This window comes from Pseudopipra pipra, chromosome W (genome assembly GCF_036250125.1).
Source record: "Pseudopipra pipra isolate bDixPip1 chromosome W, bDixPip1.hap1, whole genome shotgun sequence".
NCBI classification, from domain to species: domain Eukaryota; kingdom Metazoa; phylum Chordata; class Aves; order Passeriformes; family Pipridae; genus Pseudopipra; species Pseudopipra pipra.
Window position 1 is genome coordinate 8,433,859 of NC_087580.1, and position 26,721 is coordinate 8,460,579.

At 53.4% G+C, this 26,721-nt stretch overlaps 5 long non-coding RNA genes across 6 annotated transcripts; all 5 read left to right on the forward strand.

The window, feature by feature from the left end:
* The first annotated feature begins 4,586 nt into the window (after positions 1–4,586).
* On the forward strand, positions 4,587–5,835 carry LOC135405862 (uncharacterized). Of its 2 annotated transcripts, XR_010426048.1 has the most exons (4): positions 4,587–4,767; positions 5,119–5,264; positions 5,376–5,626; positions 5,745–5,830. It is a non-coding gene; the product is annotated as an uncharacterized LOC135405862 (long non-coding RNA). The 2 variants fall into 2 exon arrangements; XR_010426047.1 differs by having other exon boundaries at positions 4,588–4,767; positions 5,376–5,835.
* Positions 5,836–6,606: 771 nt separating this feature from the next.
* On the forward strand, positions 6,607–7,259 carry LOC135405871 (uncharacterized). Its single transcript, XR_010426057.1, has 3 exons — positions 6,607–6,780; positions 6,906–7,031; positions 7,124–7,259. It is a non-coding gene; the product is annotated as an uncharacterized LOC135405871 (long non-coding RNA).
* Positions 7,260–12,450: 5,191 nt separating this feature from the next.
* LOC135405860 (uncharacterized) lies at positions 12,451–13,918 on the forward strand. Its single transcript, XR_010426045.1, has 4 exons — positions 12,451–12,597; positions 12,686–12,792; positions 13,496–13,586; positions 13,843–13,918. It is a non-coding gene; the product is annotated as an uncharacterized LOC135405860 (long non-coding RNA).
* A 6,574-nt stretch (positions 13,919–20,492) lies between these two features.
* Positions 20,493–22,438, forward strand: LOC135405851 (uncharacterized). Its single transcript, XR_010426034.1, has 3 exons — positions 20,493–20,600; positions 21,065–22,039; positions 22,394–22,438. It is a non-coding gene; the product is annotated as an uncharacterized LOC135405851 (long non-coding RNA).
* A 1,388-nt stretch (positions 22,439–23,826) lies between these two features.
* Positions 23,827–24,544, forward strand: LOC135405856 (uncharacterized). The gene is made up of 3 exons (XR_010426040.1): positions 23,827–24,067; positions 24,191–24,316; positions 24,409–24,544. It is a non-coding gene; the product is annotated as an uncharacterized LOC135405856 (long non-coding RNA).
* Positions 24,545–26,721: the final 2,177 nt, after the last annotated feature.

The following is a 26,721-nucleotide window of genomic DNA, read 5'->3' on the forward strand; positions in this document are numbered from 1 at the left end:
AAAGAGAGGTGAGCTGCGCTCTGGGTAGGGCTCTTTGGTTGTGGTGTTCCTTCTTTTGAAAGCTGGGAGATGCTTTCCCTCTATTTCTTGTCATGTGGATGTTTTTATTCCCTTGGCTGCATTTTGGATGTGATGGGCTTTTCTTAATGCTCCTCCTGCTGTTCCAGTGGGAGATGACTCGAACTAATCCAGAGGTAGTTCTCCTTCTGGGGAAAGATGCAAATGTTGAGGGCAAAGCAGTAGGTGTAAGGGCTGATGGAGGCCAGGCTGTCCTGCAGAGGAGGGGCAAGCCAGGAGTGGCAGCCAGCCTGGCAGGGTGCGTGAGCTGAGGGGCCAGGGAGCCGTCCCACAGGCCCTGAGCAAGAAGAGCAGAACAGGTCCCCTGAGAGTGAGCGGGGTCAGCCAAGAGTGCAGATCCCCCGGCTGGGCCTGAGGGATGGGCAGGTCTGCCGTCCTGGCAGGACATCACGTGCATGGGCTGAGAGCAGTGGGGCCCAGCTCAGGCCTGGCTGCAGCTGGAGGGAGGCTGTGACAGCGTCCTCTGGGTGTGCCAGATGAATTGCTGCCCTGGCAGAGAGGGGAGGAACAGCGCTGTCACTGGCAGGGCACCATCAGCCCCTGAGCCCTGTCTCAGGCACGAGCTGAGCAGGAGGCACTTGAGGTTTGGCTTTTCTGCACAGTGTTGTTGCTGCCCAGGGCCCAAGGAGGACAGGGGCCTCCCAGGGGAAAATCTGTCCCTTCTTGCTCACGGGGAGCTGTTTCAGCCCATCCTGTGGCGGGGAGCCAGAAGGACTGTTCCCAGCAGTGCTGTTGAGGCTGCTGTGCCTGTGCAGCAGTGGCACAGAACCTCTGATCCCTTCTCCGCTCGTCACTCGGATCCGTTGCTAAAGCGGCGTCTGTCAGAGCCACGCTTGGGTTTGAAGGCATCCCTGTAGAATGGCTTCCTGCCTTTGCAGTCATTCCTTTGGAGTCCAGAAGCTTGGAGCATTTTTGCATGAGGAACTCCAAAAGGCTGGGAAGCTGAGGAATCCTATGGCAAATGATGGGAAAGCTGTTCTTGCTGGAAAAGAAAAGCCTGGTTGCACTTTGTGTCTAGTCCTGAGCCAGCAGATGATGAATAAAGTCTCCCTGGGCACCCCCTTTTGGGGTTTTCCCAGAATTCACTGCCTTTACACCATGCTGAGTTCCTTTTTTGTTCTTTCTGTCTGCAGGTTGCTGAACTTTCCCAGCAATTGGACAGGGAGCATGAACAGTGCACGCAGCTGGAAGCCAAAAATCAGGCTTTGCAAGAAGAGCTGTCTGCCCTGCGTGGGGAGTGCGAGAACCTGGCCATGGACAAATGCCAGCTGCAAGAAGAGCTGGCAAAACTCCACCATCATTTGGAGACCAACGTGGTGGATCGCAGCCAACTAGAACAGTGCAAAAGAGAGGTGGAAGAACAAGCAGACCAGGAAATAAGACAAAAACTCCAAGAAGTCAATGAGTTTTTGCAAGTAAGTGAATTTCTCCCCAGTGTCCACAGGCACTACGTAAACTTCTCTTGTGGCCATGGTGTTTGGTCTTTTTCTTTTGCTCCTGTATTCTGTGGGTTAGCTTCTGTCTTTGCTGAAGGCAGTGGCAGAAGGCAATCTGGTTGGGCAGGAGTGCTGTCATGGGTGTGGAATGTGCTGGCAGGTCCCTGAATCCAAAGGCTGCCCAAGGCAGATTCCCACTTTGCAGTGCTTGGGGGGATCTCTGTGCGCTGCTCTGCTTCTCACTGCTCATCCTTGAATGGGTTTGGCAACTTGCAGCTGTCATGGCCAGACCTACAGGTGCTGCTTTGTCCTTGTAGGGGGTGAAAGTGCTCAGAAAAGGAGTCACTGAAATTCCAGTGGTGTGGGTGAGGGGGTGGAGGTGGAGGTGGAAGCTCTTCTTGTCTTTGAAGAATCCTTTTGGACATGCCCTGCCCTACAGACCCAGTGTCTCTTCATTAGTAGCTTTGAAGCAGAGTGCTCATTTGGGCTTCTTTCCCACTGCAAAGAATTGTTTGCCCTGGCAGCTCCTGGGTTGTGCCTTGGTTGCTGCTGGGAGTGAGGAGGCAGAGCCGCCTCTCTGAGTAAGGCTGGGCCCTTGAAAGTGGGTGTGTGCAATTTTGTGCTGGGCAGAGCTCTCTTTTTTTTGTGGTGGTTGAAGGTGCACTGTCTCCTTCAGGCACAGGCAGCCCACCAGGACACCTTAGAAGAAATCAGAGCCAGTCATGTGGACTCACTGAAAAAACAGTTAGAAGACAGAATTAGAGATCTGGAACGTGCACTGGGAAGGACAAAAAGCAACCAAGCAGAAAGACCTTTTCAAAAAGAATCAACCCAGGCAGAAGTGGACAAGTACAAAGAGCTGTATCTGGTGGAAGCCAAAACCAGAAAAAGCCTCGCCAAGAAACTGGAAAGGTAAGTCCCTGCTTTTTTGGACTGGTAAGAACAGACTCCTTTTTCCTCCTGCATTTTCCTTGGAAATCCCTTTTCTACATCTGGCCAGCGTCAGGTGTGAAAGCAAAACGTGGCATCTTTGTGGGGAAAGTTCCTTCAGAGCCTTCCCTTCCTCAGACCTGTCTTCCTTTCTCTTTAGAGTTCCAGCAGTAACCCCACAGCAGCACCACTGTGGCATTATTGGTGTCTTTTCAAGTTGAGGTTGTTTTAGCAGGCAGTCTTTTTGCCAGTCTCTCCTCTCCTCATGCCGTGGGTGACAGAGAAGATGAATCTTGTGCCCTTTCCTGTTTGAATAAGGAGAGGCCTCTGGGAGAAGAGAGTTGGATTCTGTGAATCCAAACTAAGGCGGCTCTTTCTTGGCTTCTGTTTTGGCAGCGGGTCTGAGGGTTGAGCTTTCCTTGAGAAGGCCAGGGTAGGCCAGAGTTCTTCTGGAGGTGACACTGGCTGCTCCTTGCACTTGGTGTGATTTCTTAGAAACAGGCCCTGTGAACAAGCTCAGATCAAAGGATGTGCTTGTTTTGGACGCTCTTCATGCCCTTGGCTTTTAGAAGTCGAGTAGTAGCCAAGGCTGTGGAGGGGAACTTTGCAAAAGCCTTCCTGCCAAAGATGACTCTGTGTGTGCTTGGGAATGTTTCAGAGCTACTGAGAGACTTGCAGTGGCCAACACCAAGCTCTTTTTGGAGCGCCACAGAAGCAGATCTGCGGTCCCAAGCAGCGCTGTCAGCGGAGTTCTGGCTGCAAGTCCACTTCTGGATTCACCTGGCCTGGGACATCTTGGCATCAGTTTGGGACTGAGCAGAAGTCTGGCTCTCAGAACACCACCCAGACACCTGTGGTAAAGCCCAAGACTTCTGCTCATCAGGTTGGTACAGATTTTCCAGAGTGGTCAAAGGCCAAAAAGATTGAAATGGAAGCAATGAGCTGTGGAACTCCATTCTTTTCCAAGAGAAACTGTGGGCAAGAGCTCTGTGGCACAGGAACCTCCCACCTAAGTTCTACCCTAAATTTACACGTAGTAATCTTCTGTAGTCTGTGGGGTTTGGCAGGAAGCCAACTCCAACCAGCTACAGATGGTTTTGGTGTCAGAAGTGGGATTGTTTTGGTTCCTTTGGTTTTGTTGTGGGAACATTGTCTGGGAAAGCTGCCAAGAGCAGGTTTGTTTTGTCAACATCCACCATTGTTTTGGGACACTCCTGGGAGAGCTGCCAAGAAGGATTTTGTTTATCTAAACATAGCTTTGTTTAAGAACAAGGAGAAAGAAAAATAATAACAATGGCCTTTTTACTAATTTTATTCCTGATTCTTGCTGGTTTTGTGCCTGTCCCAGGACATCCTGTAAGGGACCGTTCAGATGGATGGAACAAATTGCTTCCTTTCCTTAATTTCGACATCCACAGCCTAGTAACCAGTTTCCTTAATGGTGGCCTTCAAGGTTTGGTAGCAAAGACTCCAAGATCAGCTCTAACCCATCCCTGCATTGTTCAACGACAATGATCCTAGTGGTGAAGGCAGCGAAAATGCTACTTAAAATTGGAGAGGTGGTGCTGCATTGGTCCCCTTGTTGTACGAAAGGAATCGCTGGAGCTTTGGGGACAAGAAGTGCCAACGGCCACGACAACTGTACACAGGCAACAGTATCGGAGGAACCGAGATGCTGTGACCCCCATCCATCCATCCAGTACATCCATGACATCATTGTGTGGGGGGACACAGCAGAAGAAGTTTTTGAGAAAGGACAGAAGATCATCCAGATTCTCCTCGAGGCCGGTTTTGCCATCAAGAAGAGTAAGGTCAAGGGCCCTGCCCAAGAGATCCAGTTCCTAGGGCTGAAATGGCAAATGGACGACACCAGATACCAACAGACGTCATCAACAAGATTGTAGCCATGGCTCCACCCACAAACAAGAAAGAAACCCAAGCTTTTCTGGGAGCCATTGGCTTCTGGAGGATGCACATCCCAGAGTACAGCCAGATGGTGAGCCCTCTTTACTTTGTGACCTGTGAAAAGAACAATTTCCAGTGGGGTCCTGAACAACAACAAGCTTTCAGGCAGATCAAGCAAGAGATTGCACATGCCGTGGCTGTTGGAGCAGTCAGGACAGGACCAGAGGTAAAGAATGTGCTCTACTCTGCAGCTGCAGATAAAGGTCCCTCCTGGAGCCTCTGGCCAAAGGTGCCTGGTGAGACGTGAGGGCGACCACTGGGTTTCTGGAGCCGAAGCTACAGAGGTTCTGAGGCCAATTCCACCCCTGAGGAGAAGGAAATCTTAGCAGCCTATGAAGGCATACGAGCAGCTTCAGAGGTAATTGGTCCCAAAGCACGTCTCTTCCTGGCACCCCAGATGGGACCCCAGCATGCAAAGTGTAACTAGATAAGGGAAAAAGGGGTAGGGTTTATCCATTTTAGGGAAAGGGTGGCCAAAAGGGAAATACTGCAATGCAGCAAACTTTGGCCAATCGGGGAGCGGGGTCTAAGGATACAGACATCAAGGGGAGTTTTCATCAAACTTTCAGGGGACAAACAAGGGAAAAACTACAAGAAATGTTAAGACACAACCGTAAAACTCGAAAGGCATTGGGTCTGAACTTCTTGACAACTTCATCCAGGGCTTTCATCCTCTGGAGGGTCACACATTTCTTGTTGTCTTCTCCAGCTTTCAGATTCAGCAATGTCCTCACTCCTGACAGACCAGGGTCCCCTTTCCAGAGTAATGGAGGAGCACCGTGATTTTTTAATCCAAAATTCCCGGATTTGAATGAAATGCTCTGGAAAGGCTCTGGAAATCATTGGGTGTTCACAGTGAGTCTCTGGTTTCCCATCCCCTGCTTCAGATGTGAAAACATGTTCCTTGCAGTCGGAATGTAAACTCATCGACTCCATTAAACTTGAGCACTATATCCCATCATCCAGATCATCAATGAAGATGTTCACCAGGAATTGCTGATCACTGGCCTCCAGCTGGATGTTGCACTCCTGATCACCACCCTGGCCAGCAGATTTCAACCAGCCTGCTGTCTGCTCATCCAGCCCATACTTCATGGGCTTCTCTGTGAGGGAGCCCTGTCTGTGTCCACTAGTACACACATTCATTTTGATTTTAAAAAATCAAACAGAAGTGAGAGTTTTAAGAGCAGAATTATTTTTCAAAGGGAAATAGAAGGGTAAGAGTTTTCAATTTTAATGATCATGTTTTACATGATGCTAATTGACATCTAGTAGAAATGAGAGAGCACCTTAAGAGACAAATCTACATTCTCTATTTATGCCTCTGAATTACAGGTATGGCTTTGATGGAACGAGTGCCTTCAAGCTCCATTGGCAGGCACTGTTTGAAAACTATTTGGGTGATTTTGGATAAGAAATGAAAGATGCAACAGCAGGAAGCCATTCAGCAATCCCTGACAAGGGAGGTCCACTGTCAATTGCTGGGAGGGCCCTCACCTGTTTCTTTTAATGGTGCTCCCAAATCCCACCCCTTGGGCCTCCCATCCCATCCTTTTTGGTCCCCTCAGGCATCTCCTCCCCAGGATCTGCTCTGTGTCCTACCCAGGGTCCCCAAACATCCTCCCACTGATCATTCCCAAAGCTTTTCTTTCCAGACCTTTGCCTTTCACCCAGGCCACTGCCCTGGTACCTCCCAAGACCATTCCTTGCCTCCCTCTCCACTCCCAACCATCTCCCAGTGCCCTCGTTTTTGTCCTCCTCCATCCTCCTCCTCCTGTCCCCACCAAGCCTCTCCCTTGCAGTCCCCATGTCCCTACACTTGAATTCCTTTCCCCTCCCCTGCATCCCACACAGGGTCCCTTCAACACCCCAATCCCAGTCCCGTGGGCTCCCCAGTTCCCCCCAGTTCAGCATCTTTGGGTCCCCTCCTACTCCCCCCACCCTCCCTGCAGGCCCTGAATTCCCCTGGCTCTCCTTGTCTCCATCCCCACCCTGGGCCCTGCAGGCACAGGGGTTGGAGGTGAAACTGGGTGCAGTGGGAGCAGGGGGAGCAGAAGGGATTTTCCCCTTCAGACGGGGGCAGCCCTGGGCTGGGGGGGCTGGGGACACCGTGTCCCTCCCCCAGCCCCACGGGGGCCAATCCTGCTTAAACCTTTGCTCTCCTTGCCCAGGCACTCTTGGCAGGAACCCAAAATGAACTGCGGGAGGTGAGTGGGCCGGGGGGACTGGAGGGCATCCAGTCTGGGAACTGGGGGACACTTTGGTCCCCCCATCCCTCACCTGGCACCGGGGACATCCCAGTGACCAGCCAGGGCTCCTGGTCTCTCTCCAGCTGCATTTAGTGGACGTTGGGATCCTGAAGATGGCTCAGGTGGGTACCAGGAGTTCTGCCTGAGTCGGGTCCTCCCCTCACATGGCCATGACACTCCCAATCCATCCCAGTCTGCCCCAGTATACCCCAGTGCACCTTCCCAATGATCCCATTTCTTCCCCCAGGCTCCCAATACATCCCACTGCACCCAGGGTGTCTCTGAGCCTGTCTTTGTCCCCAGCCCCCTGTGGTTGAGAAGGTGCTGGGTCTTGTTGGTGAGAAAGGCGTGGCTGCATCCCTGGATGGCTGAGGTGAGCAGTGCCTGCAGGGAGAGGGGTCAGGACAAGGCCCCTCTCATGTTGCAGTGGACTTTGGGGGTGACATTTTGGGCTCTGTCTTTCAGGACTGGTGGTGACACCCGTGCCCTGTCCCCCTCCAGCACCATGAAGAGATGATCATCCCTGGAAGAACCCCCTGCTTTCCCTCAGAGCCCAGGGGCATTTTCCCTGAATGATCAATAAATCCCTTCAGCAAAGCTACTCTGCTTGATCTTGTGTGTGTGTTCCCATCTCCATGGGTGTGTTCCCATCTCCATGTGTGTGTTCCCATCTCCATGTGTGTGTTCCCATCTCCATGTGTGTGTTCCCATAGAATCACCACTTCCCTGGGCAGCCTATTCCAATGGCTGATTACCCTCTTTGTAAAGAAATTCTTTCTAATATCCAACCTAAACCTCCCCTGGCACAGCTTCAGACCCAGCCCTCTTGTCTTGCTGATGGTTGCCTGGGAAAAGAGACCAACCTCCAGCTGGCTACACCCTCCTGTCAGGGAGTTGCAGAGAGTGAGGAGGTCTCCCGTGAGCCTCCTCTTTTCCAGGCTGAACAGCCCCAGCTCCCTCAGCCTCTCCTCACAGGACTTGTGCTTGAGTCCCTATCCCAGCCTTGTTGCTCTCCTCTGGACCTGCTCCAGGACCTCAATATCCTCCTGATCTGAGGGGCCCAGAACTGGACACAGCACTCCAGGGGCGGCCTCACCAGCACTGAGTCCAGGGGAAGAATCACTTCCTTGGACCTGCTGGCCACACTGTTCCTGAGCCAGGCCAGGATGCCATTGGCCTTCTTGGCCACCCGGGCACGCTCTGGCTCATGTTCAGCTTCCTGTCAATCCAAACCTCCAGGTCCCTTCCTGCCTGGCTGCTCTCCAGCCACTCTGTCCCCAGCCCAGGGTGCTGCAGGGGGTTGTTGTGGCCAAAGGGCAGGACCCGGCCCTTGGCCTGGTTGAACCTCATCCCGTTGGAATGAGCCCAACTCTCCAACCTATCCAGGTCCCTCTGCAGAGCCCTCCTGCCTTCCAGCTGATGGACACTCCCCCCCAGCTTGGTGTCATCTGCAAACGTGCTGATGATGGACTCAATCCCCTCATCTCATCATGGCCAGTCTTCATGAACCAAGATTTGGGAAAGGTCTCCACCCACATTTGTTACAAGCGCGCTGGTGACACAGGGCTTTGCAAATGCGGGTAAGGCCTTCGAGCCTGAGCAATGGATATTTTAGGTGAGACACAGTGTGCGCTGAACTGAGCCCACCCTTTAATCCTGAGGTTCATCTGCCGGGGCCGAGCGAGCTTGGACGGTGGCAGCGAGGTGCTCAGGATGTAGGTTTGTTCAGAGTGACCTTCTCTTAGATGGATGACCAGGTCGAGAGCAAAACGGCCTCAGAGCTTTTTCCAACACACACACCCCTTGCCTCCGTTAAGGCAGAAAGTGAAGTGCCACTTTCCAAGGAGAGGAGGGGAGAAAAAAACCCCTCACGCCCCCCCCCAGCCCCAGGGAGAGCTGTCAGGCTGGAATGTAGTTCTGCCAGCCAGCTCCTTTGGGTAGGTAATCACCCAAGGCAGAAAACTGTCCTCCCCATTCAACATCCCTCCCTCACAGGCAGCAGGGGAAAAAAAATTCCCGTCCGGGTTTTTAGAACAAGTAAACCCGTGACACTGGGGAACAAATCCCCCAGTGTATTGCCCCCATCTCTACACTGTCAACTCCTTTGAACACCAGGCTGGGCAGGGATTCTTACTGTCATTGGATCTCTGTGAACACAAACAGAGCTGTCCTTGGGGGCTGAATGACTGCAAAGGGTCATAAGTGAACATGGCAGTGAGGACTTGTGCTCCACATCCCAGCAGCTGTGCCACAGGAAACTGTGTTACTGGTAAATTTCATTGAATCTGGCCCAGTGCTACAGACAGAGCCCATTCATCCTGGGTTTGATCCTACTAATCATCCTAATAACCATCATCCTGGGTTTGCAACTACTAATTTTCTTCTCATCGAAACCCCCTTTCCATACTTGTTGGGTTTAACAGCCTTTGAAACACCTTGCAAAGCACAGTGACACAAAAGAGCTGGTTAATATTCAAGGATCACTTCCATCAAGCTCAAGAGAGTTTCATCCTAAAAAGCAGGAAATCAGGGAGAAATTCCAGGAGGTCTGCATGGATGGCTTGACAAGGAGCTTCTTGTTCAAACACAAAAAGGAAGCTTACAGAGAGTGGACGCAAAGAAAGAAAACAGAAATGTTATCTGGGCATGCAGGGATGAAGTTGATAAAGCCAAAGCCCAAATGGAACTGAATCAGGCCAGTGATGTCAGAGACAACAGGAAGGACTTCTTTAAGTCTGTAGGTGACAAAAGGAAAAGCAGGGAAAATGTGGGCCCATCCCTCAACAAGATGGGGCAGCTTGTTCCACAGGACAGGAAAAAAGCAGAAATACTGAATGTCTTCTTTGCCTACGTCTTTCCTGGCTTTTCCCAACCTTCAGGGATCGCGACAACTGTCTCTAGGAAACCCTGTTCCAGAACAGGCCTTGGACTAGAGCACCTTAGTCTTTCCGTGATTCTGTGCAGAGGGTGAGCAGTGGCCACCAGCAGAGCAGGGCCATACCCACAGTGCAGCCTGTGCCAAAGCACACACAGCATAGAGGGGCTCCTCCGCCAGAACCAACGGCAGTCGCCATCAAGACTCCAGGATGTGTCCTCGTTTTCTTCTTTTCCCCCTGCCGGCTTTGCTTCTCCCATTCCCCCATCCCAAGGCTGTCCCCTCTTCTTCCCTCTGCTTGCCTCTGGGACAGGTGGGGACCTGTCCAACTTTGGCAGAAAGGGCACGGCTGCCACAACTGTCCCGACATTTGAGGAGAACTGCTGCGTTTGGTGACAGAATTGGAGCTCTTTGGGCCTAGGTGGGAGGGATGAGAAGAGTCATATTTTTGAAGGCTTCTTAAGGCTTTCTTCCCGGGCCGGGAATTAAGACTTCTCTCTCTGCCCTTGCTCTGAGTGCAAATCAGTCCAGCAGACATCTTCAAGGCTGAAAGAGAAGCCAAGCCTGAAGGCTGAGCCAGAGCTGTCCTCTGCTCCCTTCAGCTCTGCTCACAGCTGCATCTTCAGCCTGTCCCAGAGGCCAGGCAAATGTGTGCCCTTCCTCCGGGAAGGCTTGAAGCACAGTGGTGTTAAGATCATGGCCTCCAGGTGAGCTATTGCTGCTACTCAGTTGCCAGACTCTTGCAGTGCTTTCGAGCCCTCCTCTTTGTGTTCTGGGCAGAAGATAGTGGGTGAGCTCCTGGTAGCCTTAAAACACAGGCAAATCCCTGATCCTGAGGGAAGCAGACTGGTTTGTAGCCTGCAGAAAAAAAGGGAAATTTCTTCAGCCTGCTTGCAGTCCACTGTAGTGTCCCTCCCCTGAGAAAGCTGGTGCAGAACTTGTGGTCCTTCACTTGGTGTTGTCATTGGGACAAAGTGGGACAAGATGTGTTTGAAAGTTTCTTCCTGCCCTGCTGTGTGCTGCCCGTTGGCTGGTGGAGCAGCAGAGCAGAAATTCACTGTTGGCATCGGGCAAAGCAGCAGGAGAGAGCAGTTGTGAGGGGAAGGGGGGTGAGGTGTCTGCCCTTCAAGAGGGACAAGACAAAGGAGTTGGGGAATTGTCCTGGAACTCTGGCCTGGCAGGCTTGGAGCGCTGGGTGGGCATTTCTTGAGAGCTGTGGTGGCCCCACTTCATCCTGAGCCTCATTTGATGGCAGTGTGTCCAGAGGCAGCCCGGCTCCAGGCTGAAGCAAAAAGCCAGAGCGGGTGATGCGGGAGCTGCTCCAGCGCCTACCGCAGCCTGCGGCCCGGTGGGAGCGTCCCGGGCCCTGCCCCGGGGCGCCCTGAGGCGGGGCAGTGCCCACTCCCGCCGGCCGCCCTCACAAGGCCCAGGCCGCCTCCTTCCCACAAGGCCCAGCAGGGCCGCCCTCACACCTGCCCCGCCCTGCCCTGTCCCGCCCGGCCCCACCCTGCCCCGTGGCCTCTGTCACACCCCATGCTGACGTGCTGAGCCTTCCACCAGCCATTGTGACGCCACAGGCGCCAGTCGGGCACGGCTTTGTTGGTGCCCGCAGCCGGCGCCCAGAGCTGCTGTAGCCTCTCGGGGAGCAGCAGCACATCCCGCTCGGGGAGCATTGCGCGCCTGCATCGCCGTCTTGGCAGCTGCAGGCCACGACCACTGCGCAGGGCGACCTCGTCTGCCTTGTGCTTTCTACCCTGTGCCCGTCCTTATTCTCGTCCCCTTTGTCACCCTCCCCCTAAACCTCACCCCATCCCATTCCTCATCCCCACTTGGCTCCCGGCAGCCCGCCGGGGCCTTCTTGCCCTTCCTGCTGCTGGGAGCTCCAAGCAGGGCCATGCCGTGGCTTCTGAGCAAGAAGCGACGGCAGTCGCCCTCCAGCAGCCCCAGTGGGCAGCCCTGGGCTGCCACCAGCTCCAGCAGCGCCTCCCAGCTCCGGGAGCAGGGGCTGGGCAGGCTGCACCGCGCGGCCGCCCGCGGTGACCTGGGCTGGCTGAGGCGCTGGCGCTGGTACGTCAAGGTAGTCGGCATCGACAGGCCAGACCAGGAGATGCGGTGAGTTCTGGGCCACGCTGATGGCACACCTTGGCTGCTCCTGAGCCAAGCTGCAGTAGTCCTCGGCAGCCCTCTCTTAGGGACAAGGCTTGAAAAGTGACATTTGCCCTGTCAGCTGGGACAGGGAACTCTTGAGCTTTTCACTGCTCGGAGCTGCCGGCCGGGCTCCAGCGCTGCTGCAAACGCGTGTTGCCCACCTGCCCCTTGGCCGTGCTCTCTCTGCAGGGCTGTTCTGCAGCTGCTCAGCCCTCACCTGTTCTGCCCTCTGGCTCATCAGGGCAGGGTTGCAGCAGCAGCAGCAGCAGCAGCAGCAGCAGGAGGAGCAGAGTCCGGGCAGGGTCCCCAGGGGGCTGGGTAGAGACACAGCTTGGGCTCGTCCTTTGTCTGTCTGGGTTAAGAGTGTCTGTTTAATTTTTAGGACACCTCTGCATCTGGCTTCAGCCAATGGCCATGCAGATGTCGTCAGATATCTGCTAAGAAAGAACAGCCAGCCCAACCTCACTGACAACTTCAAGAGAACAGCCCTGATGAAGGTGTGTGGAATGCCTTCTGAGCTTGGAGGTGGGGCTCAGTGCTGGGGTGTTAAAGGGGAGGTGTCTGGCAGGATTCCTTGCAGGGCAGGGCCATAGAAACACACCTATTGCAATGGGCACAGCACAGCCTCTGTTAGCTGATCTTTGCAGATGGTCTTCTATGGCAGCACTCAGGAGCTGAGGGAGTTGTGACAGAGGGGGATGGAAAAGTTGGAAGCCTTTCCCTTTTGGTGTGTTGTTGCCAGGCAGTCCAGCAGGAGCAGGAGGAATGTGTTGCTGTTCTGCTGGAACACGGTGCCGACCCCAATCTGGCAGACGCTGACGGCAACACTGCCCTTCACCTGGCTGTCCTCTCTAAAAACACAGCTGTAGCAGGGCTGTTACTGGAGCATCATGCCAAGAGTGATGCTCAGAACCAGGTAACCTTGGCACGTGGCTAAAGCTGCTCTTTCCAACAGCTGCAGAGCTTGTCTGTGTCTTTCTAATGGGGATTCTTTCTCCTTTTAGTGGGGATTTACCCCCTTGAAACTTGCAGCCTTGCAACAGCACGAGGAGATTCTGGAGTGCCTTGTGAACAAAGCAGCTGACAGGCCTGCTCAAGCCCAGGGGGAAAGGTGAGGGCTTTGTCAAAACAGCCCCCGGGTGTTCTGGGTAGTCTGCAAGTGTGACCCAGACGGGGGCGTGGCAATGAGCTGGGAAAAAGAAGGAGCAGCCCCGTGGAAGCAGTTCCCCGTGGGACTGGTAAATGCAGGTCTGCCCTTGGCTGCTCTCGTACCTCAGGGGCTCTCGTCCTTTGCCTGCTGAGGTCTGCAAGAAAGCCTTGTCTGTGGTGCCCTCCCCACACCCAGAGCCAGAGCCCCGGGGAAACTTGCCAGTAGCTCAGCAGCGTGGCTGCTCTGCAGGCCAGGGGGGTTTAAGGCACGGCAGAGTTGGGGCGTTCAGTGCTCTGAAGGGAAGCGTTGGGGGAAAGAGAAGCAACACTGTCCCAGGGGACACGAGGGGCTCCGAGCACAGAAGGAGAAAACTTCCTGCCATGGAGATGGTCAGGGGGTCGAAGGGCTTGCCCTGGGAGTTTGTGCAGCCGCATCGGGGGGACTTTGAAGAGCAGTGCAAGGAGCCCTGAACAGCACGGCCTGAGCTGGTAGTTGAGGCTGCTTTAGGGAGGCCCCTTGGAAGAGAAATTCTCCAATGCTTCCATGGACTTGGCTTTGCTTTCATGGAGCTTGTAGGAAAGGGGGGAAGAGCTGTTTTGGGAGCAAGCAGGGGAAAACTGATGCAGGATCAGACATGTTTCCGATGAAATGTTGCATGCTTTAGGAGTGCTCTTGTGGTTCCTGGAAGCCATGAGGCTCACCTGGAGGAAGATAATCTGCGCTTGCAGGAGGAGCTGGACAGGGCTGACGCGGAGGTATGGAAAGCCTGTCCCCACAGGGAGAAACCTGGGGGTGCCTGTTGCTTCCTATCCATCCTGAAAACAGACAAAACAGTGTTCATTGTGTTCATTGGGGAGTAGAAGTGAAGCTTTGAAGGGACTTGAATGGATTGCAGTTCTTTGGGCAGAGGGGATGCACACAGACATGCAGCACCTGAGTTCTTCAGCAGCAGCTGGCTCCTCTCTGGAAAAGCTCCCCTGACAACTGTGGATTCTTCCCGTGATTTTACAGCTGCAGGAGGAGGAAGAAAAGCATCTTCAGTCTGAGCATTGTGTTCCTGACTTGAAGACTGCCTTGGATGCCAAGAAAGGAGAGGCAATAACTTCCTCCCAGGAACTGCAGGACCTCCTGGAAGAAGACGCGCAAGAGTAAGAGAGTAACCCAGTGAAGCGAGGGGTCTGTGGCTTTGGGGGATTGGGTGGAAACAGGGGGAGAGTCAGTGGGATTTTGAAGGACACTTCTGCTGTGGCTTCTGTTCCTTAGCACAGTTTGTCTGGCATTGGATTTTCTGGTAATAAGAGCTGTATTTCTTCTTAAGCTTTGCCAGTGAGAACAGCGGATTGGAAGGCACTGTCCAGCAGCCAAGAGAGAGCGTTGAAGCCCTTCCGAGAGCCCTGCAAGCCTCTGCCTCAGTAAGCTGGTCCTAAATTTCCCTTTCTGTGACTCTTGAGCCTAGTTGCCTATTTCTGTGGGGCAATTGCCAGATGAAGTTTTCCTGGAGAGCCTGGGGAGCTCAGTTCCTGCCTTCTCCTCAGCAGAGGCTGCTCAGAAAGCAGCCTGGTCCTTTCCCCAGCTGCTACAAAAGCCCTGAGGGTATTTGGTGTGCTGGACACTGGAGGAATTCTTAGATTCTAAATGAGGAGTTTCATCATGAGCTCCAAGGGACCCAGAAGTATTGCTGCCAGAAGTGTCTCCCAAATTCTTAAGTAGGTCTAAAGTTTCTTCTTTCTGTGGGGGAATCTTTCAAGTGTTTCCTAGGCTGGTTTCCAGTAGATGATAAATACAGTTGCTGTGGCCACCTCCTTGAGAGATTTTCCCAGAATTCACTGTCTTTAGACCACGCTGATTTTCCTTTTCTTTTATTTTTCTGTGTCCAGGGTGGTGAACTTTCCCAGCAGCTGGACATGGAGCCTGGAACAGGCATGCAGCTCGAGGCCCTAAACCAGGCTTTGCAAGAAGAGCTGTCCACTCTGCTTGGGAAGTGTGAAACACTGGAGAAGAGCAAATGTCAGCTGCAAGAAGAGGTGACAAAACTCCACCACCATTTGGAGACTTTGGTGCTGGATTGCAGCCAAAGAGAACAGTGTACAGGAGAGGTGGCAGAAGGAGCTGACCAGGAAAGAAGTGCAAAGCTACAAGAGGTCAGCCTCGTTTTGCAAGTAAGTGAATTTCTCCCCAGTGTCCACAGGCTCTTCATTAGTAGCTTTGAAGCAGAGTGCTCATTTGGGCTTCTTTCCCACTGCAAAGAATTGTTTGCCCTGGTAGCTCCTGGGTTGTGCCTTGGTTGCTGCTGGGAGTGAGGAGGCAGAGCCGCCTCTCTGAGTAAGGCTGGGCCCTTGGAACTGGGTGTGTGCAATTTTGTGCTGGGCAGAGCTCTCTTTTTCTTGTGGTGGTTGAAGGTGCACTGTCTCCTTCAGGCACAGGCAGCCCACCAGGCCCCACTAGGACAAACTGGAGACATTCATTGTGAATCCATGAGAATCCAGTTGGAAGAAAGAATTAAAAATCTGGAAAGTGAATTGGAGAGGATCAAAAACACCCAACAAGAGAGTGCTTCTCGTAAAGAAGCAACACAGGGAGAGATGGGGATGTACAAAGAGCTGTATGTGGAGGAAGTGAAAACCAGAAGATGCCTTGCCAAGAAACTGGAAAGGTAAGTCCATGCTTGTTTGGAGTGGTAATAAGAGAGTCCTTTTTCTTCCTGCATTTTCCTTGGGAATCCATCTTCTCCATCTGGCCAGCATTATTGCCCTCCATTGGCCACCAGGGTCTGATGGAGTTGCCAAGACACTCTCTTTGATATTTGAAAAGTCGTGGCAGTCAGGGGAAGTCCCAGGTGAGGGGAAAAAGGGAACCCCACTGTGCCCATCTTTGAATGGGGTAGAAAGGAGGGCCCTGGGAACTGCCAACCTGTCAGCCTGCCCTCTGTGCCTGGGGAGGTGATGGAAAAGATCCTTCTAGAAACTCTGTCAAGGCACGTGGATGACAGGGAGGTGATTGGAAGCACCAGCACAGCTTCCCAAGGGCAAGTCCTGCTTGACCGACCTGGTGGCCTTGTAAGATGGAGTGACTGCCTCAGTGGACAAGGGCTACCCATGTCATCTCCCTGTCATTCTGGAAAGCCTTTGACACAGTCCCCCACAACATCCTTCTCTCCAAAGTGGAGAGAGACGGACTGGATGTGTGGACTGTTAGATGGATAAGAAATTGGGTGAACATTCCCATGCAGAGGTGGTGATCAATGGCTCAGAGTGCTGAGGGCCATCAGTGCCGAGTGGTGTCCCTCAGGGGTCTGGACTGGGCCCAGTGTTCTTTAATCTCTTCACTAATGATCCAGAGGAAGGGCTGGAGTGCGCCCTCAGCAAATTTGCAGCTGCCACCAAGCTGAGGGGTGTGGTTGACACAGCTGATGCCATCCAGAGGGCCCTGGACAAGCTGGAGAAGTGGGCCCATGGCAATCTGCTGATGGTTTACCAAGAGCCAGTGCAAGCTGCTGGCCGTGGCTCAGGGCAGCCCCTGTATCAGTGCAGGCTGGGGGATGAAGAGGGGCAGAGCAGCCCTGCCGAGAAGCCCTTGGGCTGGAGGAGAGGCCGGACATGAGCCAGCGATGTGCGCTCGCAGCCCAGAGAGCCAATTGTGTCCTGGGCTGCGTCCAAGGCAGCGTGGCCAGCGGGTGGAGGGAGGGCATTCTGCCTCTGCTCTGCCCTTGGGAGAGCCCAGCTGGAGTGCTGCATCCAGCTCTGGGCTCCTCAGCACAGCAAGGACCTCCAACTGTTGGACTGAGCCCAGAGGAGGCCACCAAGGTGCTTGGAAAGATGGAGCACCTCTGCTAGGAGGAAAGGCTGGGACAATTGCAACCCTTCAGCCTGGAAAAGAGAAGGCTTTGGGGTGACCTACTGGTGGCCTTTTGGGGTGTGAAGGGAGCCCACAAGAAGGATGAAGAGAGTGCATTTAAAAGAGCAGGTAGTGAGAGGACAAGGGGGAATGGCTTCAAATGGAAAGAGAGTAGGTTTAGATTTGATCCTAGGAAGAAATTGGTTGCTGTGAGGGTGGTGAGGAACTGCAACCGGTTGCCCAGGGAAGCTGTGGATGCCCCATGGCTGGAAGTGTTCAAGGCCAGGTTGGATGGGGTTGTGAACAAGCTGGTCTGGTGGAAGGTGTCCCTGCCCACAGCAGGAGGCTTGGAACTGGATGATCTTTAAGGTCCCTGCCAAGCCAAGCCATTCTAGGCTTGGATGCTGTCTGTGCTGTTTCTGTGAGACTGTGGGGGAAAGGCTGGTTCTTCCTGTGTTTCATGGTTTTCTTCACTAATTTGCTGTGCAGGCTGGAAAAGCTTCTGAGGATAGAGAGGAGGAAACTCCGGGTTAATGAAGAGAAAGGAAGTCAGTCCCAGCTGGAAGAAATGAAGAAGAGATATTCTGAAAAGGTCAAGGAAGTTGAAAGATTCCAAAAAGAGGTGAGCTGCTCTATGGGTGGGGCTCTTTGGTTGTGGTGTTCCTTCTTTTGAAAGCTGGGAGATGCTTTCCCTCTATTTCTTGTCGTGTGGATGTTTTTATTCCCTTGGCTGCATTTTGGATGTGATGGGCTTTTCTTAATGCTCCTCCTGCTGTGCCAGTGGGAGATGACTCGAACTAATCCGGGGTAGTTCTCCTTCTGGGAAAAGATGGAAATGTTGAGGGCAAAGCAGTAGGTGTAAGGGCTGATGGAGGCCAGGCTGTCCTGCAGAGGAGGGGCAAGCCAGGAGTGGCAGCCAGCCTGGCAGGGTGCGTGAGCTGAGGGGCCAGGGAGCCGTCCCACAGGCCCTGAGCAAGAAGAGCAGAACAGGTCCCCTGAGAGTGAGCGGGGTCAGCCAAGAGTGCAGATCCCCCGGCTGGGCCTGAGGGATGGGCAGGTCTGCCGTCCTGGCAGGACATCACGTGCATGGGCTGAGAGCAGTGGGGCCCAGCTCAGGCCTGGCTGCAGCTGGAGGGAGGCTGTGACAGCGTCCTCTGGGTGTGCCAGATGAATTGCTGCCCTGGCAGAGAGGGGAGGAACAGCGCTGTCACTGGCAGGGCACCATCAGCCCCTGAGCCCTGTCTCAGGCACGAGCTGAGCAGGAGGCACTTGAGGTTTGGCTTTTCTGCACAGTCTTGTTGCTGCCCAGGGCCCAAGGAGGACAGGGGCCTCCCAGGGGAAAATCTGTCCCTTCTTGCTCACGGGGAGCTGTTTCAGCCCATCCTGTGGCGGGGAGCCAGAAGGACTGTTCCCAGCAGTGCTTTTGAGGCTGCTGTGCCTGTGCAGCAGTGGCACAGAACCTCTGATCCCTTCTCCGCTCGTCACTCGGATCCGTTGCTAAAGCGGCGTCTGTCAGAGCCACGCTTGGGTTTGAAGGCATCCCTGTAGAATGGCTTCCTGCCTTTGCAGTCATTCCTTTGGAGTCCAGAAGCTTGGAGCATTTTTGCATGAGGAACTCCAAAAGGCTGGGAAGCTGAGGAATCCTATGGCAAATGATGGGAAAGCTGTTCTTGCTGGAAAAGAAAAGCCTGGTTGCACTTTGTGTCTAGTCCTGAGCCAGCAGATGATGAATAAAGTCTCCCTGGGCACCCCCTTTCGGGGATTTCCCAGAATTCACTGCCTTTACACCACGCTGAGTTCCTTTTTTGTTCTTTCTGTCTGCAGGTTGCTGAACTTTCCCAGCAGTTGGACAGGGAACGTGAACAGTGCACGCAGCTGGAGGCCAAAAATCAGGCTTTGCAAGAAGAGCTGTCTGCCCTGCGTGGGGAGTGCGAGAACCTGGCCATGGACAAATGCCAGCTGCAAGAAGAGCTGGCAAAACTCCACCATCATTTGGAGACCAACGTGGTGGATCGCAGCCAACTCGAACAGTGCAAAAGAGAGGTGGAAGAACAAGCAGACCAGGAAATAAGACAAAAACTCCAAGAAGTCAATGAGTTTTTGCAAGTAAGTGAATTTCTCCCCAGTGTCCACAGGTGCTACGTAAACTTCTCTTGTGGCCATGGTGTTTGGTCTTTTTCTTTTCTCCTGTATTCTGTGGGTTAGCTTCTGTCTTTGCTGAAGGCAGTGGCAGAAGGCAATCTGGTTGGGCAGGAGTGCTGTCATGGGTGTGGAATGTGCTGGCAGGTCCCTGAATCCAAAGGCTGCCCAAGGCAGATTCCCACTTTGCAGTGCTTGGGGGGATCTCTGTGCACTGCTCTGCTTCTCACTGCTCATCCTTGAATGGGTTTGGCAACTTGCAGCTGTCATGGCCAGACCTACAGGTGCTTTGTCCTTGTAGGGGGGAAGGTGCTCAGAAAAGGAGTCACTGAAATTCCAGGGATGGCAGGGAGGGGGTGGAGGTGGAGGTGGAAGCTCTTCTTGTGTTTGAAGAATCCTTTTGGACATGCCCTGTCCTACAGACCCAGTGTCTCTTCATTAGGAGCTTTGAAGCAGAGTGCTCATTTGGGCTTCTTTCCCACTGCAAAGAATTGTTTGCCCTGGCAGCTCCTGGGTTCTGCCTTGGTTGCTGCTGGGAGTGAGGAGGCAGAGCCTCCTCTCTGAGTAAGGCTGGGCCCTTGAAAGTGGGTGTGTGCAATTTTGTGCTGGGCAGAGCTCTCTTTTTCTTGTGGTGGTTGAAGGTGCACTGTCTCCTTCAGGCACAGGCAGCCCACCAGGACACCTTAGAAGAAATCAGAGCCAGTCATGTGGACTCACTGAAAAAACAATTAGAAGACAGAATTAGAGATCTGGAACGTGCACTGGGAAGGACAAAAAGCAACCAAGCAGAAAGACCTTTTCAAAAGGAATCCACCCAGGCAGAAGTGGACAAGTACAAAGAGCTGTATCTGGTGGAAGCCAAAACCAGAAAAAGCCTCGCCAAGAAACTGGAAAGGTAAGTCCCTGCTTTTTTGGACTGGTAAGAACAGACTCCTTTTTCCTCCTGCATTTTCCTTGGAAATCCCTTTTCTACATCTGGCCAGCGTCAGGTGTGAAAGCAGAACGTGGCATCTTTGTGGGGAAAGTTCCTTCAGAGCCTTCCCTTCCTCAGACCTGTCTTCCTTTCTCTTTAGAGTTCCAGCAGTAACCCCACAGCAGCACCACTGTGGCATTATTGGTGTCTTTTCAAGTTGAGGTTGTTTTAGCAGGCAGTCTTTTTGCCAGTCTCTCCTCTCCTCATGCCGTGGGTGACAGAGAAGATGAATCTTGTGCCCTTTCCTGTTTGAATAAGGAGAGGCCTCTGGGAGAAGAGAGTTGGATTCTGTGAATCCAAAATAAGGCGGCTCTTTCTTGGCTTCTGTTTTGGCAGCGGGTCTGAGGGTTGAGCTTTCCTTGAGAAGGCCAGGGTAGGCCAGAGTTCTTCTGGAGGTGACACTGGCTGCTCCTTGCACTTGGTGTGATTTCTTAGAAACAGGCCCTGTGAACAAGCTCAGATCAAAGGATGTGCTTGTTTTGGACGCTCTTCATGCCCTTGGCTTTTAGAAGTCGAGTAGTAGCCAAGGCTGTGGAGGGGAACTTTGCAAAAGCCTTCCTGCCAGAGATGACTCTGTGTGTGCTTGGGAATGTTTCAGAGCTACTGAGAGACTTGCAGTGGCCAACACCAAGCTCTTTTTGGAGCACCACAGAAGCAGATCTGCAGTCCCAAGCAGCGCTGTCAGCGGAGTTCTGGCTGCAAGTCCACTTCTGGATTCACCTGGCCTGGGACACCTTGGCATCAGTTTGGGACTGAGCAGAAGTCTGGCTCTCAGAACACCACCCAGACACCTGTGGTAAAGCCCAAGACTTCTGCTCATCAGGTTGGTACAGATTTTCCAGAGTGGTCAAAGGCCAAAAAGATTGAAATGGAAGCAATGAGCTGTGGAAGTCCATTCTTTTCCAAGAGAAACTGTGGGAAAGAGCTCTGTTGCACAGGAACCTTCCACCTAAGTTCTACCCTAAATTGACACGTAGTAATCTTCTGTAGTCTGTGGGGTTTGGCAGGAAGCCAACTCCAACCGGCTACAGATGGTTTTGGTGTCAGAAGTGGGATTGTTTTGGTTCCTTTGGTTTTGTTGTGGGAACATTGTCTGGGAAAGCTGCCAAGAGCAGGTTTGTTTGTCAACATCCCCCATTGTTTTGGGACACTCCTGGGAGAGCTGCCAAGGAGGATTTTGTTTATCTAAACATAGCTTTGTTTAGGAACAAGGAGAAAGAAAAATAATAACAATGGCCTTTTTACTAATTTTATTCCTGATTCTTGCTGGTTTTGTGCCTGTCCCAGGACATCCTGTAAGGGACCGTTCAGATGGATGGAACAAATTGCTTCCTTTCCTTAATTTCGACATCCACGGCCTAGTAGCCAGTTTCCTTAATGGTGGCCTTCAAGGTTTGGTAGCAAAGACTCCAAGATCAGCTCTAACCCATCCCTACATTGTTCAGCGACAATGATCCTAGTGGTGAAGGCAGCGAAAATGCTACTTAAAATTGGAGAGGTGGTGCTGCATTGGTCCCCTTGTTGTACGAAAGGAATCGCTGGAGCTTTGGGGACAAGAAGTGCCAACGGCCACGACAACTGTACACAGGCAACAGTATCGGAGGAACCGAGATGCTGTGACCCCCATCCATCCATCCAGTACATCCATGACATCATTGTGTGGGGGGACACAGCAGAAGAAGTTTTCGAGAAAGGACAGAAGATCATCCAGATTCTCCTCGAGGCTGGTTTTGCCATCAAGAAGAGTAAGGTCAAGGGCCCTGCCCAAGAGATCCAGTTCCTAGGGCTGAAATGGCAAATGGACGACACCAGATACCAACAGACGTCATCAACAAGATTGTAGCCATGGCTCCACCCACAAACAAGAAAGAAACCCAAGGTTTTCTGGGAGCCATTGGCTTCTGGAGGATGCACATCCCAGAGTACAGCCAGATGGTGAGCCCTCTTTACTTTGTGACCTGTGAAAAGAACAATTTCCAGTGGGGTCCTGAACAACAACAAGCTTTCAGGCAGATCAAGCAAGAGATTGCACATGCCGTGGCTCTTGGAGCAGTCAGGACAGGACCAGAGGTAAAGAATGTGCTCTACTCTGCAGCTGGAGATAAAGGTCCCTCCTGGAGCCTCTGGCCAAAGGTGCCTGGTGAGACGTGAGGGCGACCACTGGGTTTCTGGAGCCGAAGCTACAGAGGTTCTGAGGCCAATTCCACCCCTGTGGAGAAGGAAATCTTAGCAGCCTATGAAGGCATACGAGCAGCTTCAGAGGTAACTGGTACCAAAGCACAGCTCTTCCTGGCACCCCAGATGGGACCCCAGCATGCAAAGTGTAACTAGATAAGGGAAAAAGGGGTAGGGTTTATCCATTTTAGGGAAAGGGTGGCCAAAAAAGGAAATACTGCAATGCAGCAAACTTTGGCCAATCGGGGAGCGGGGTCTAAGGATACAGACATCAAGGGGAGTTTTCATCAAACAATTTCAGGGGACAAACAAGGGAAAAACTACAAGAAATGTTAAGACACAACCGTAAAACTCGAAAGGCATTGGGTCTGAACTTCTTGACAACTTCATCCAGGGCTTTCATCCTCTGGAGGGTCACACATTTCTTGTTGTCTTCTCCAGCTTTCAGATTCAGCAATGTCCTCACTCCTGACAGACCAGGGTCCCTTTCCAGAGTGATGGAGGAGCACCGTGATTTTTTAATCCAAAATTCCCAGATTTGAATGAAATGCTCTGGAAAGGCTCTGGAAATCATTGGGTGTTCACAGTGAGTCTCTGGTTTCCCATCCCCTGCTTCAGATGTGAAAACATGTTCCTTGCAGTCGGAATGTAAACTCATCAGCTCCATTAAACTTGAGCACTATATCCCATCATCCAGATCATCAATGAAGATGTTCACCAGGAATTGCTAATCCCTGGCCTCCAGCTGGATGTTGCACTCCTGATCACCACCCCGGCCAGCAGATTTCAACCAGCCTGCTGTCTGCTCATCCAGCCCATACTTCATGGGCTTCTCTGTGAGGGAGCCCTGTCTGTGTCCACTAGTACACACATTCATTTGGATTTTAAACAATCAAACAGAAGTGAGAGTTTTAAGAGCAGAATTATATTTCAAAGGGAAATAGAAGGGTAAGAGTTCTCAATTTTAATGATCATGTTTTACATGATGCTAATTGACATCTAGTAGAAATGAGAGAGCACCTTAAGAGACAAATCTACATTCTCTATTTATGCCTCTGAATTACAGGTATGGCTTTGATGGAACGAGTGCCTTCAAGCTCCATTGGCAGGCACTGTTTGAAAACTATTTGGGTGATTTTGGATAAGAAATGAAAGATGCAACAGCAGGAAGCCATTCAGCAATCCCTGACAAGGGAGGTCCACTGTCAATTGCTGGGAGGGCCCCCACCTGTTTCTTTTAATGGTGCTCCCAAATCCCACCCCTTGGACCTCCCATCCCATCCTTTTTGGTCCCCTCAGGCATCTCCTCCCCAGGATCTGCTCTGTGTCCTACCCAGTGTCCCCAAACATCCTCCCATTGATCATTCCCAAAGCTTTTCTTTCCATCTTTCCCCTCAGACCTTTGCCTTTCACCCAGGCCACTGCCCTGGTACCTCCCAAGACCATTCCTTGACTCCCTCTCCACTCCCAACCATCTCCCAGTGCCCTCGTTTTTGTCCTCCTCCATCCTCCTCCTCCTGTCCCCACCAAGCCTCTCCCTTGCAGTCCCCATGTCCCTACACTTGAATTCCTTTCCCCTCCCCTGCATCCCACACAGGGCCCCTTCAACACCCCAATCCCAGTCCCGTGGGCTTCCCAGTCCCCCCCAGTTCAGCATCTTTGGGTCCCCCCCAACCTCCCCCCACCCTCCCTGCAGGCCCTGAATTCCCCTGGCTCTCCTTGTCTCCATCCCCACCCTGGGCCCTGCAGGCACAGGGGTTGGAGGTGAAACTGGGTGCAGTGGGAGCAGGGAGAGCAGAAGGGATTTTCCCCTTCAGACGGGGGCAGCCCTGGGCTGGGGGGGCTGGGGACACCCGTGTCCCTCCCCCAGCCCCACAGGGGCCAATCCTTCTTAAACCTTTGCTCTCCTTGCCCAGGCACTCTTGGCAGGAACCCAAAATGATCTGCGGGAGGTGAGTGGGCCGGGGGGACTGGAGGGCATCCAGTCTGGGAACTGGGGGACACTTTGGTCCCCCCATCCCTCGCTGGCACCGGGGACATCCCAGTGACCAGCCAGGATTCCTGCTCTCTCTCCAGCTGGATTTAGTGGAAGTTGGGATCCTGAAGATGGCTCAGGTGGGTACCAGGAGTTCTGCCTGAGTTGCGTCCTCCCCTCACATGGCCATGACACTTTTGACCATCCCAGTCTGCCCCAGTATACCCCAGTGCACCTTCCCAAGGATCCCATTTCTCCCCCAGGCTCCCAATACATCCCACTGCACCCAGTGTGTCTCTGAGCCTGTCTTTGTCCCCAGCCCCCTGTGGTTGAGAAGGTGGTGGGTCTTGTTGGTGAGAAAGGCGTGGCTGCATCCCTGGATGGCTGAGGTGAGCAGTGCCTGCAGGGAGAGGGGTCAGGACAAGGCCCCTCTCATGTTGCAGTGGACTTTGGGGGTGACGTTTGGGGCTCTGTCTTTCAGGACTGGTGGTGACACCCATGCCCTGTCCCCCTCCAGCACCATGAAGAGATGATCATCCCTGGAAGAACCCCCTGATTTCCCTCAGAGCCCAGGGGCATTTCCCCAGAATGATCAATAAATCCCTTCAGCAAAGCTACTCTGCTTGATCTTGTGTGTGTGTGTTCCCATCTCCATGTGTGTGTTCCCATCTCCATGTGTGTGTTCCCATCTCCATGTGTGTGTTCCCATCTCCACGTGTGTGTTCCCATCTCCATGTGTGTGTTCCCATCTCCATGTGTGTGTTCCCATCTCCATGTGTGTGTTCCCATCTCCATGGGTGTGTTTCCATCTCCATGAGTGTGTTCCCATCTCCATGTCTGTGTTCCCATCTCCATGTGTGTGTTCCCATCTCCATGGGTGTGTTCCCATCTCCATGTGTGTGTTCCCATCTCCGTGCCTGCGTTCCTGTGTCCCTGTCCCCTCCTTCTCCAGCCCCTGCACACCCAGTGCCTCTCTGGCCGCTCCCCTGCCATGAGCAGAGAGGCTCAGGGGGCTCCTGGGGGTCTCTGCACACGAGATCCCCTTCACCCCCTCCATGTGCATCCTGAGCAGTGCAGGTTGGGGCATCATGGAATGTCCCTGCTGGGTGCTGGGAAAGGCAAGGGGCACACGGGGCAGCCCCTGGAGCACCTGGACCTCCCCTGTGCTCTGGGAGGGATGGGAAAGGGGATCAAAGGAGCCAGCGGGTGTCAAATGCCCCCAGATGTGAAGGGCCAGGCTCGGGGCTGAAGGGATGGAGAGCAGCCCTGCATCCAAGGCCATGGGGATAGTGGGGGATGAAAAGCAGGATGGGAGCCAGCAATGGGAGCTCACAGCCCACAACCCCCCCGTGTCCTGGGCTCATCCCACAGTGTGGGCAGCAGGGGAGGGGGGTTCTGCCCCTCTGCTCCGCTCAGCTGAGACCCCTCCTGCAGTGCTGCCCCCAGCTCTGGGGCTGCCTCAGGGTGTGGTTTTCTGTTGAGGAGGAAAAGGCAGGACTGAGTCAGGTCAGACTCTATTGGCAAAATGTGTCTCTCTTTTTAGGAAGACCTCTCTGCATCCCCCTCCCCTGAGCTCTGGGTTTTGCTGGCTGATGGGGGCTTTGAGAGCAGGGACCCTGTGACAGGCTCCCGAGGAATCCTCCTTGCTGTGAGAGGCAACTCGGAACACAGGGTGATCCGAGATTAAATGTGCCTGTGACACATCAAAGCGTTTCCAGCCCTGCTGTTCACAGTTTGCCCAACTGCAGAGCAGAGCTGAGGGGATTTGCTGTAGTTTTGTTACAGTTTCACTTGGCACATTTAGGAGTGAATTTGGATGGCTGAAATCCCTGACATTTCTAATGTTCTCCAAGTGAAATCTCGTGGGTCCTGGGAGGCAAAGGGATGGTCTCTCAGTGCAGAGAGAAGAACTACGCTGGCCATCACTCCTGTTCTCAGCCGCCCCTCGCTGGCAGCTTGGAGCTGAGGGAGGATCACACTAAGGAGCTCCCTTAAAAAGAGACAGGGCCTTTCTGGGAGCAGAGGAATCTGGGCTCAAAGGGCAGATTGACAGACTCCTTGTCTTTTCTCAGGGTGCCTGTTTAGGATCTCCTCTTTCTTCTCCCAGACTGCTGCACAGAGGGATCATTGCAGCTGCCCAGAGCATTTCTATGGCTCTTACCATCGAGGTGTCCTCTCCATGGGGATCCCAGACAGCACAGAGATACTATGGCAGAGCTGTGCCCTTCTGGAGGACACCCTGCAGGACACCCGGGGAAGCAGCTGAATGTCCTGAAGTTGCCTGGAAGGCACTTGGGCATTTTGCTCCCACAGACATCCCCACAGCAGCACCCAAAGGGTTTGTGTCTGGACAGGAACCTGCCACCCCAAAGCCCCTGCACTGCCTGAGAAAAGCCAGTGGTGAGAAGAAGAACAGCCCAGACAACAGGGGATGGCAGGGAAATGCCACAATGCGGCTGCCAAGGGAGGAGGGACACACAGAGAGAGATGGAAATGGGGGCCTTGTCCTTGCCTGGGCTCTGGCTGCTGCAGGGCAATGCACAGCCCAGGGGCCATGGCCTGAGGGCACAGGCTCTGCTTAAGCTGGGAAAGGAGCCCAGGGAGGAGCTGCTCAGGGAAGGGGTCTGTGCCACAGGGACAGCAGGGAGGGCCCACATCCCCCTGCCCAGCACTTGTGGCAGCAGCTGCCTCTCCCTGCCTGCCTGTCTCTGGGTGAGGAGCTGTTCCTGCCAGCAGCCCCTGCCTGTGCCCAGCTCAGCTCCCTGCCAGTGCTGCCAGAGCCATGCCCAGCCCA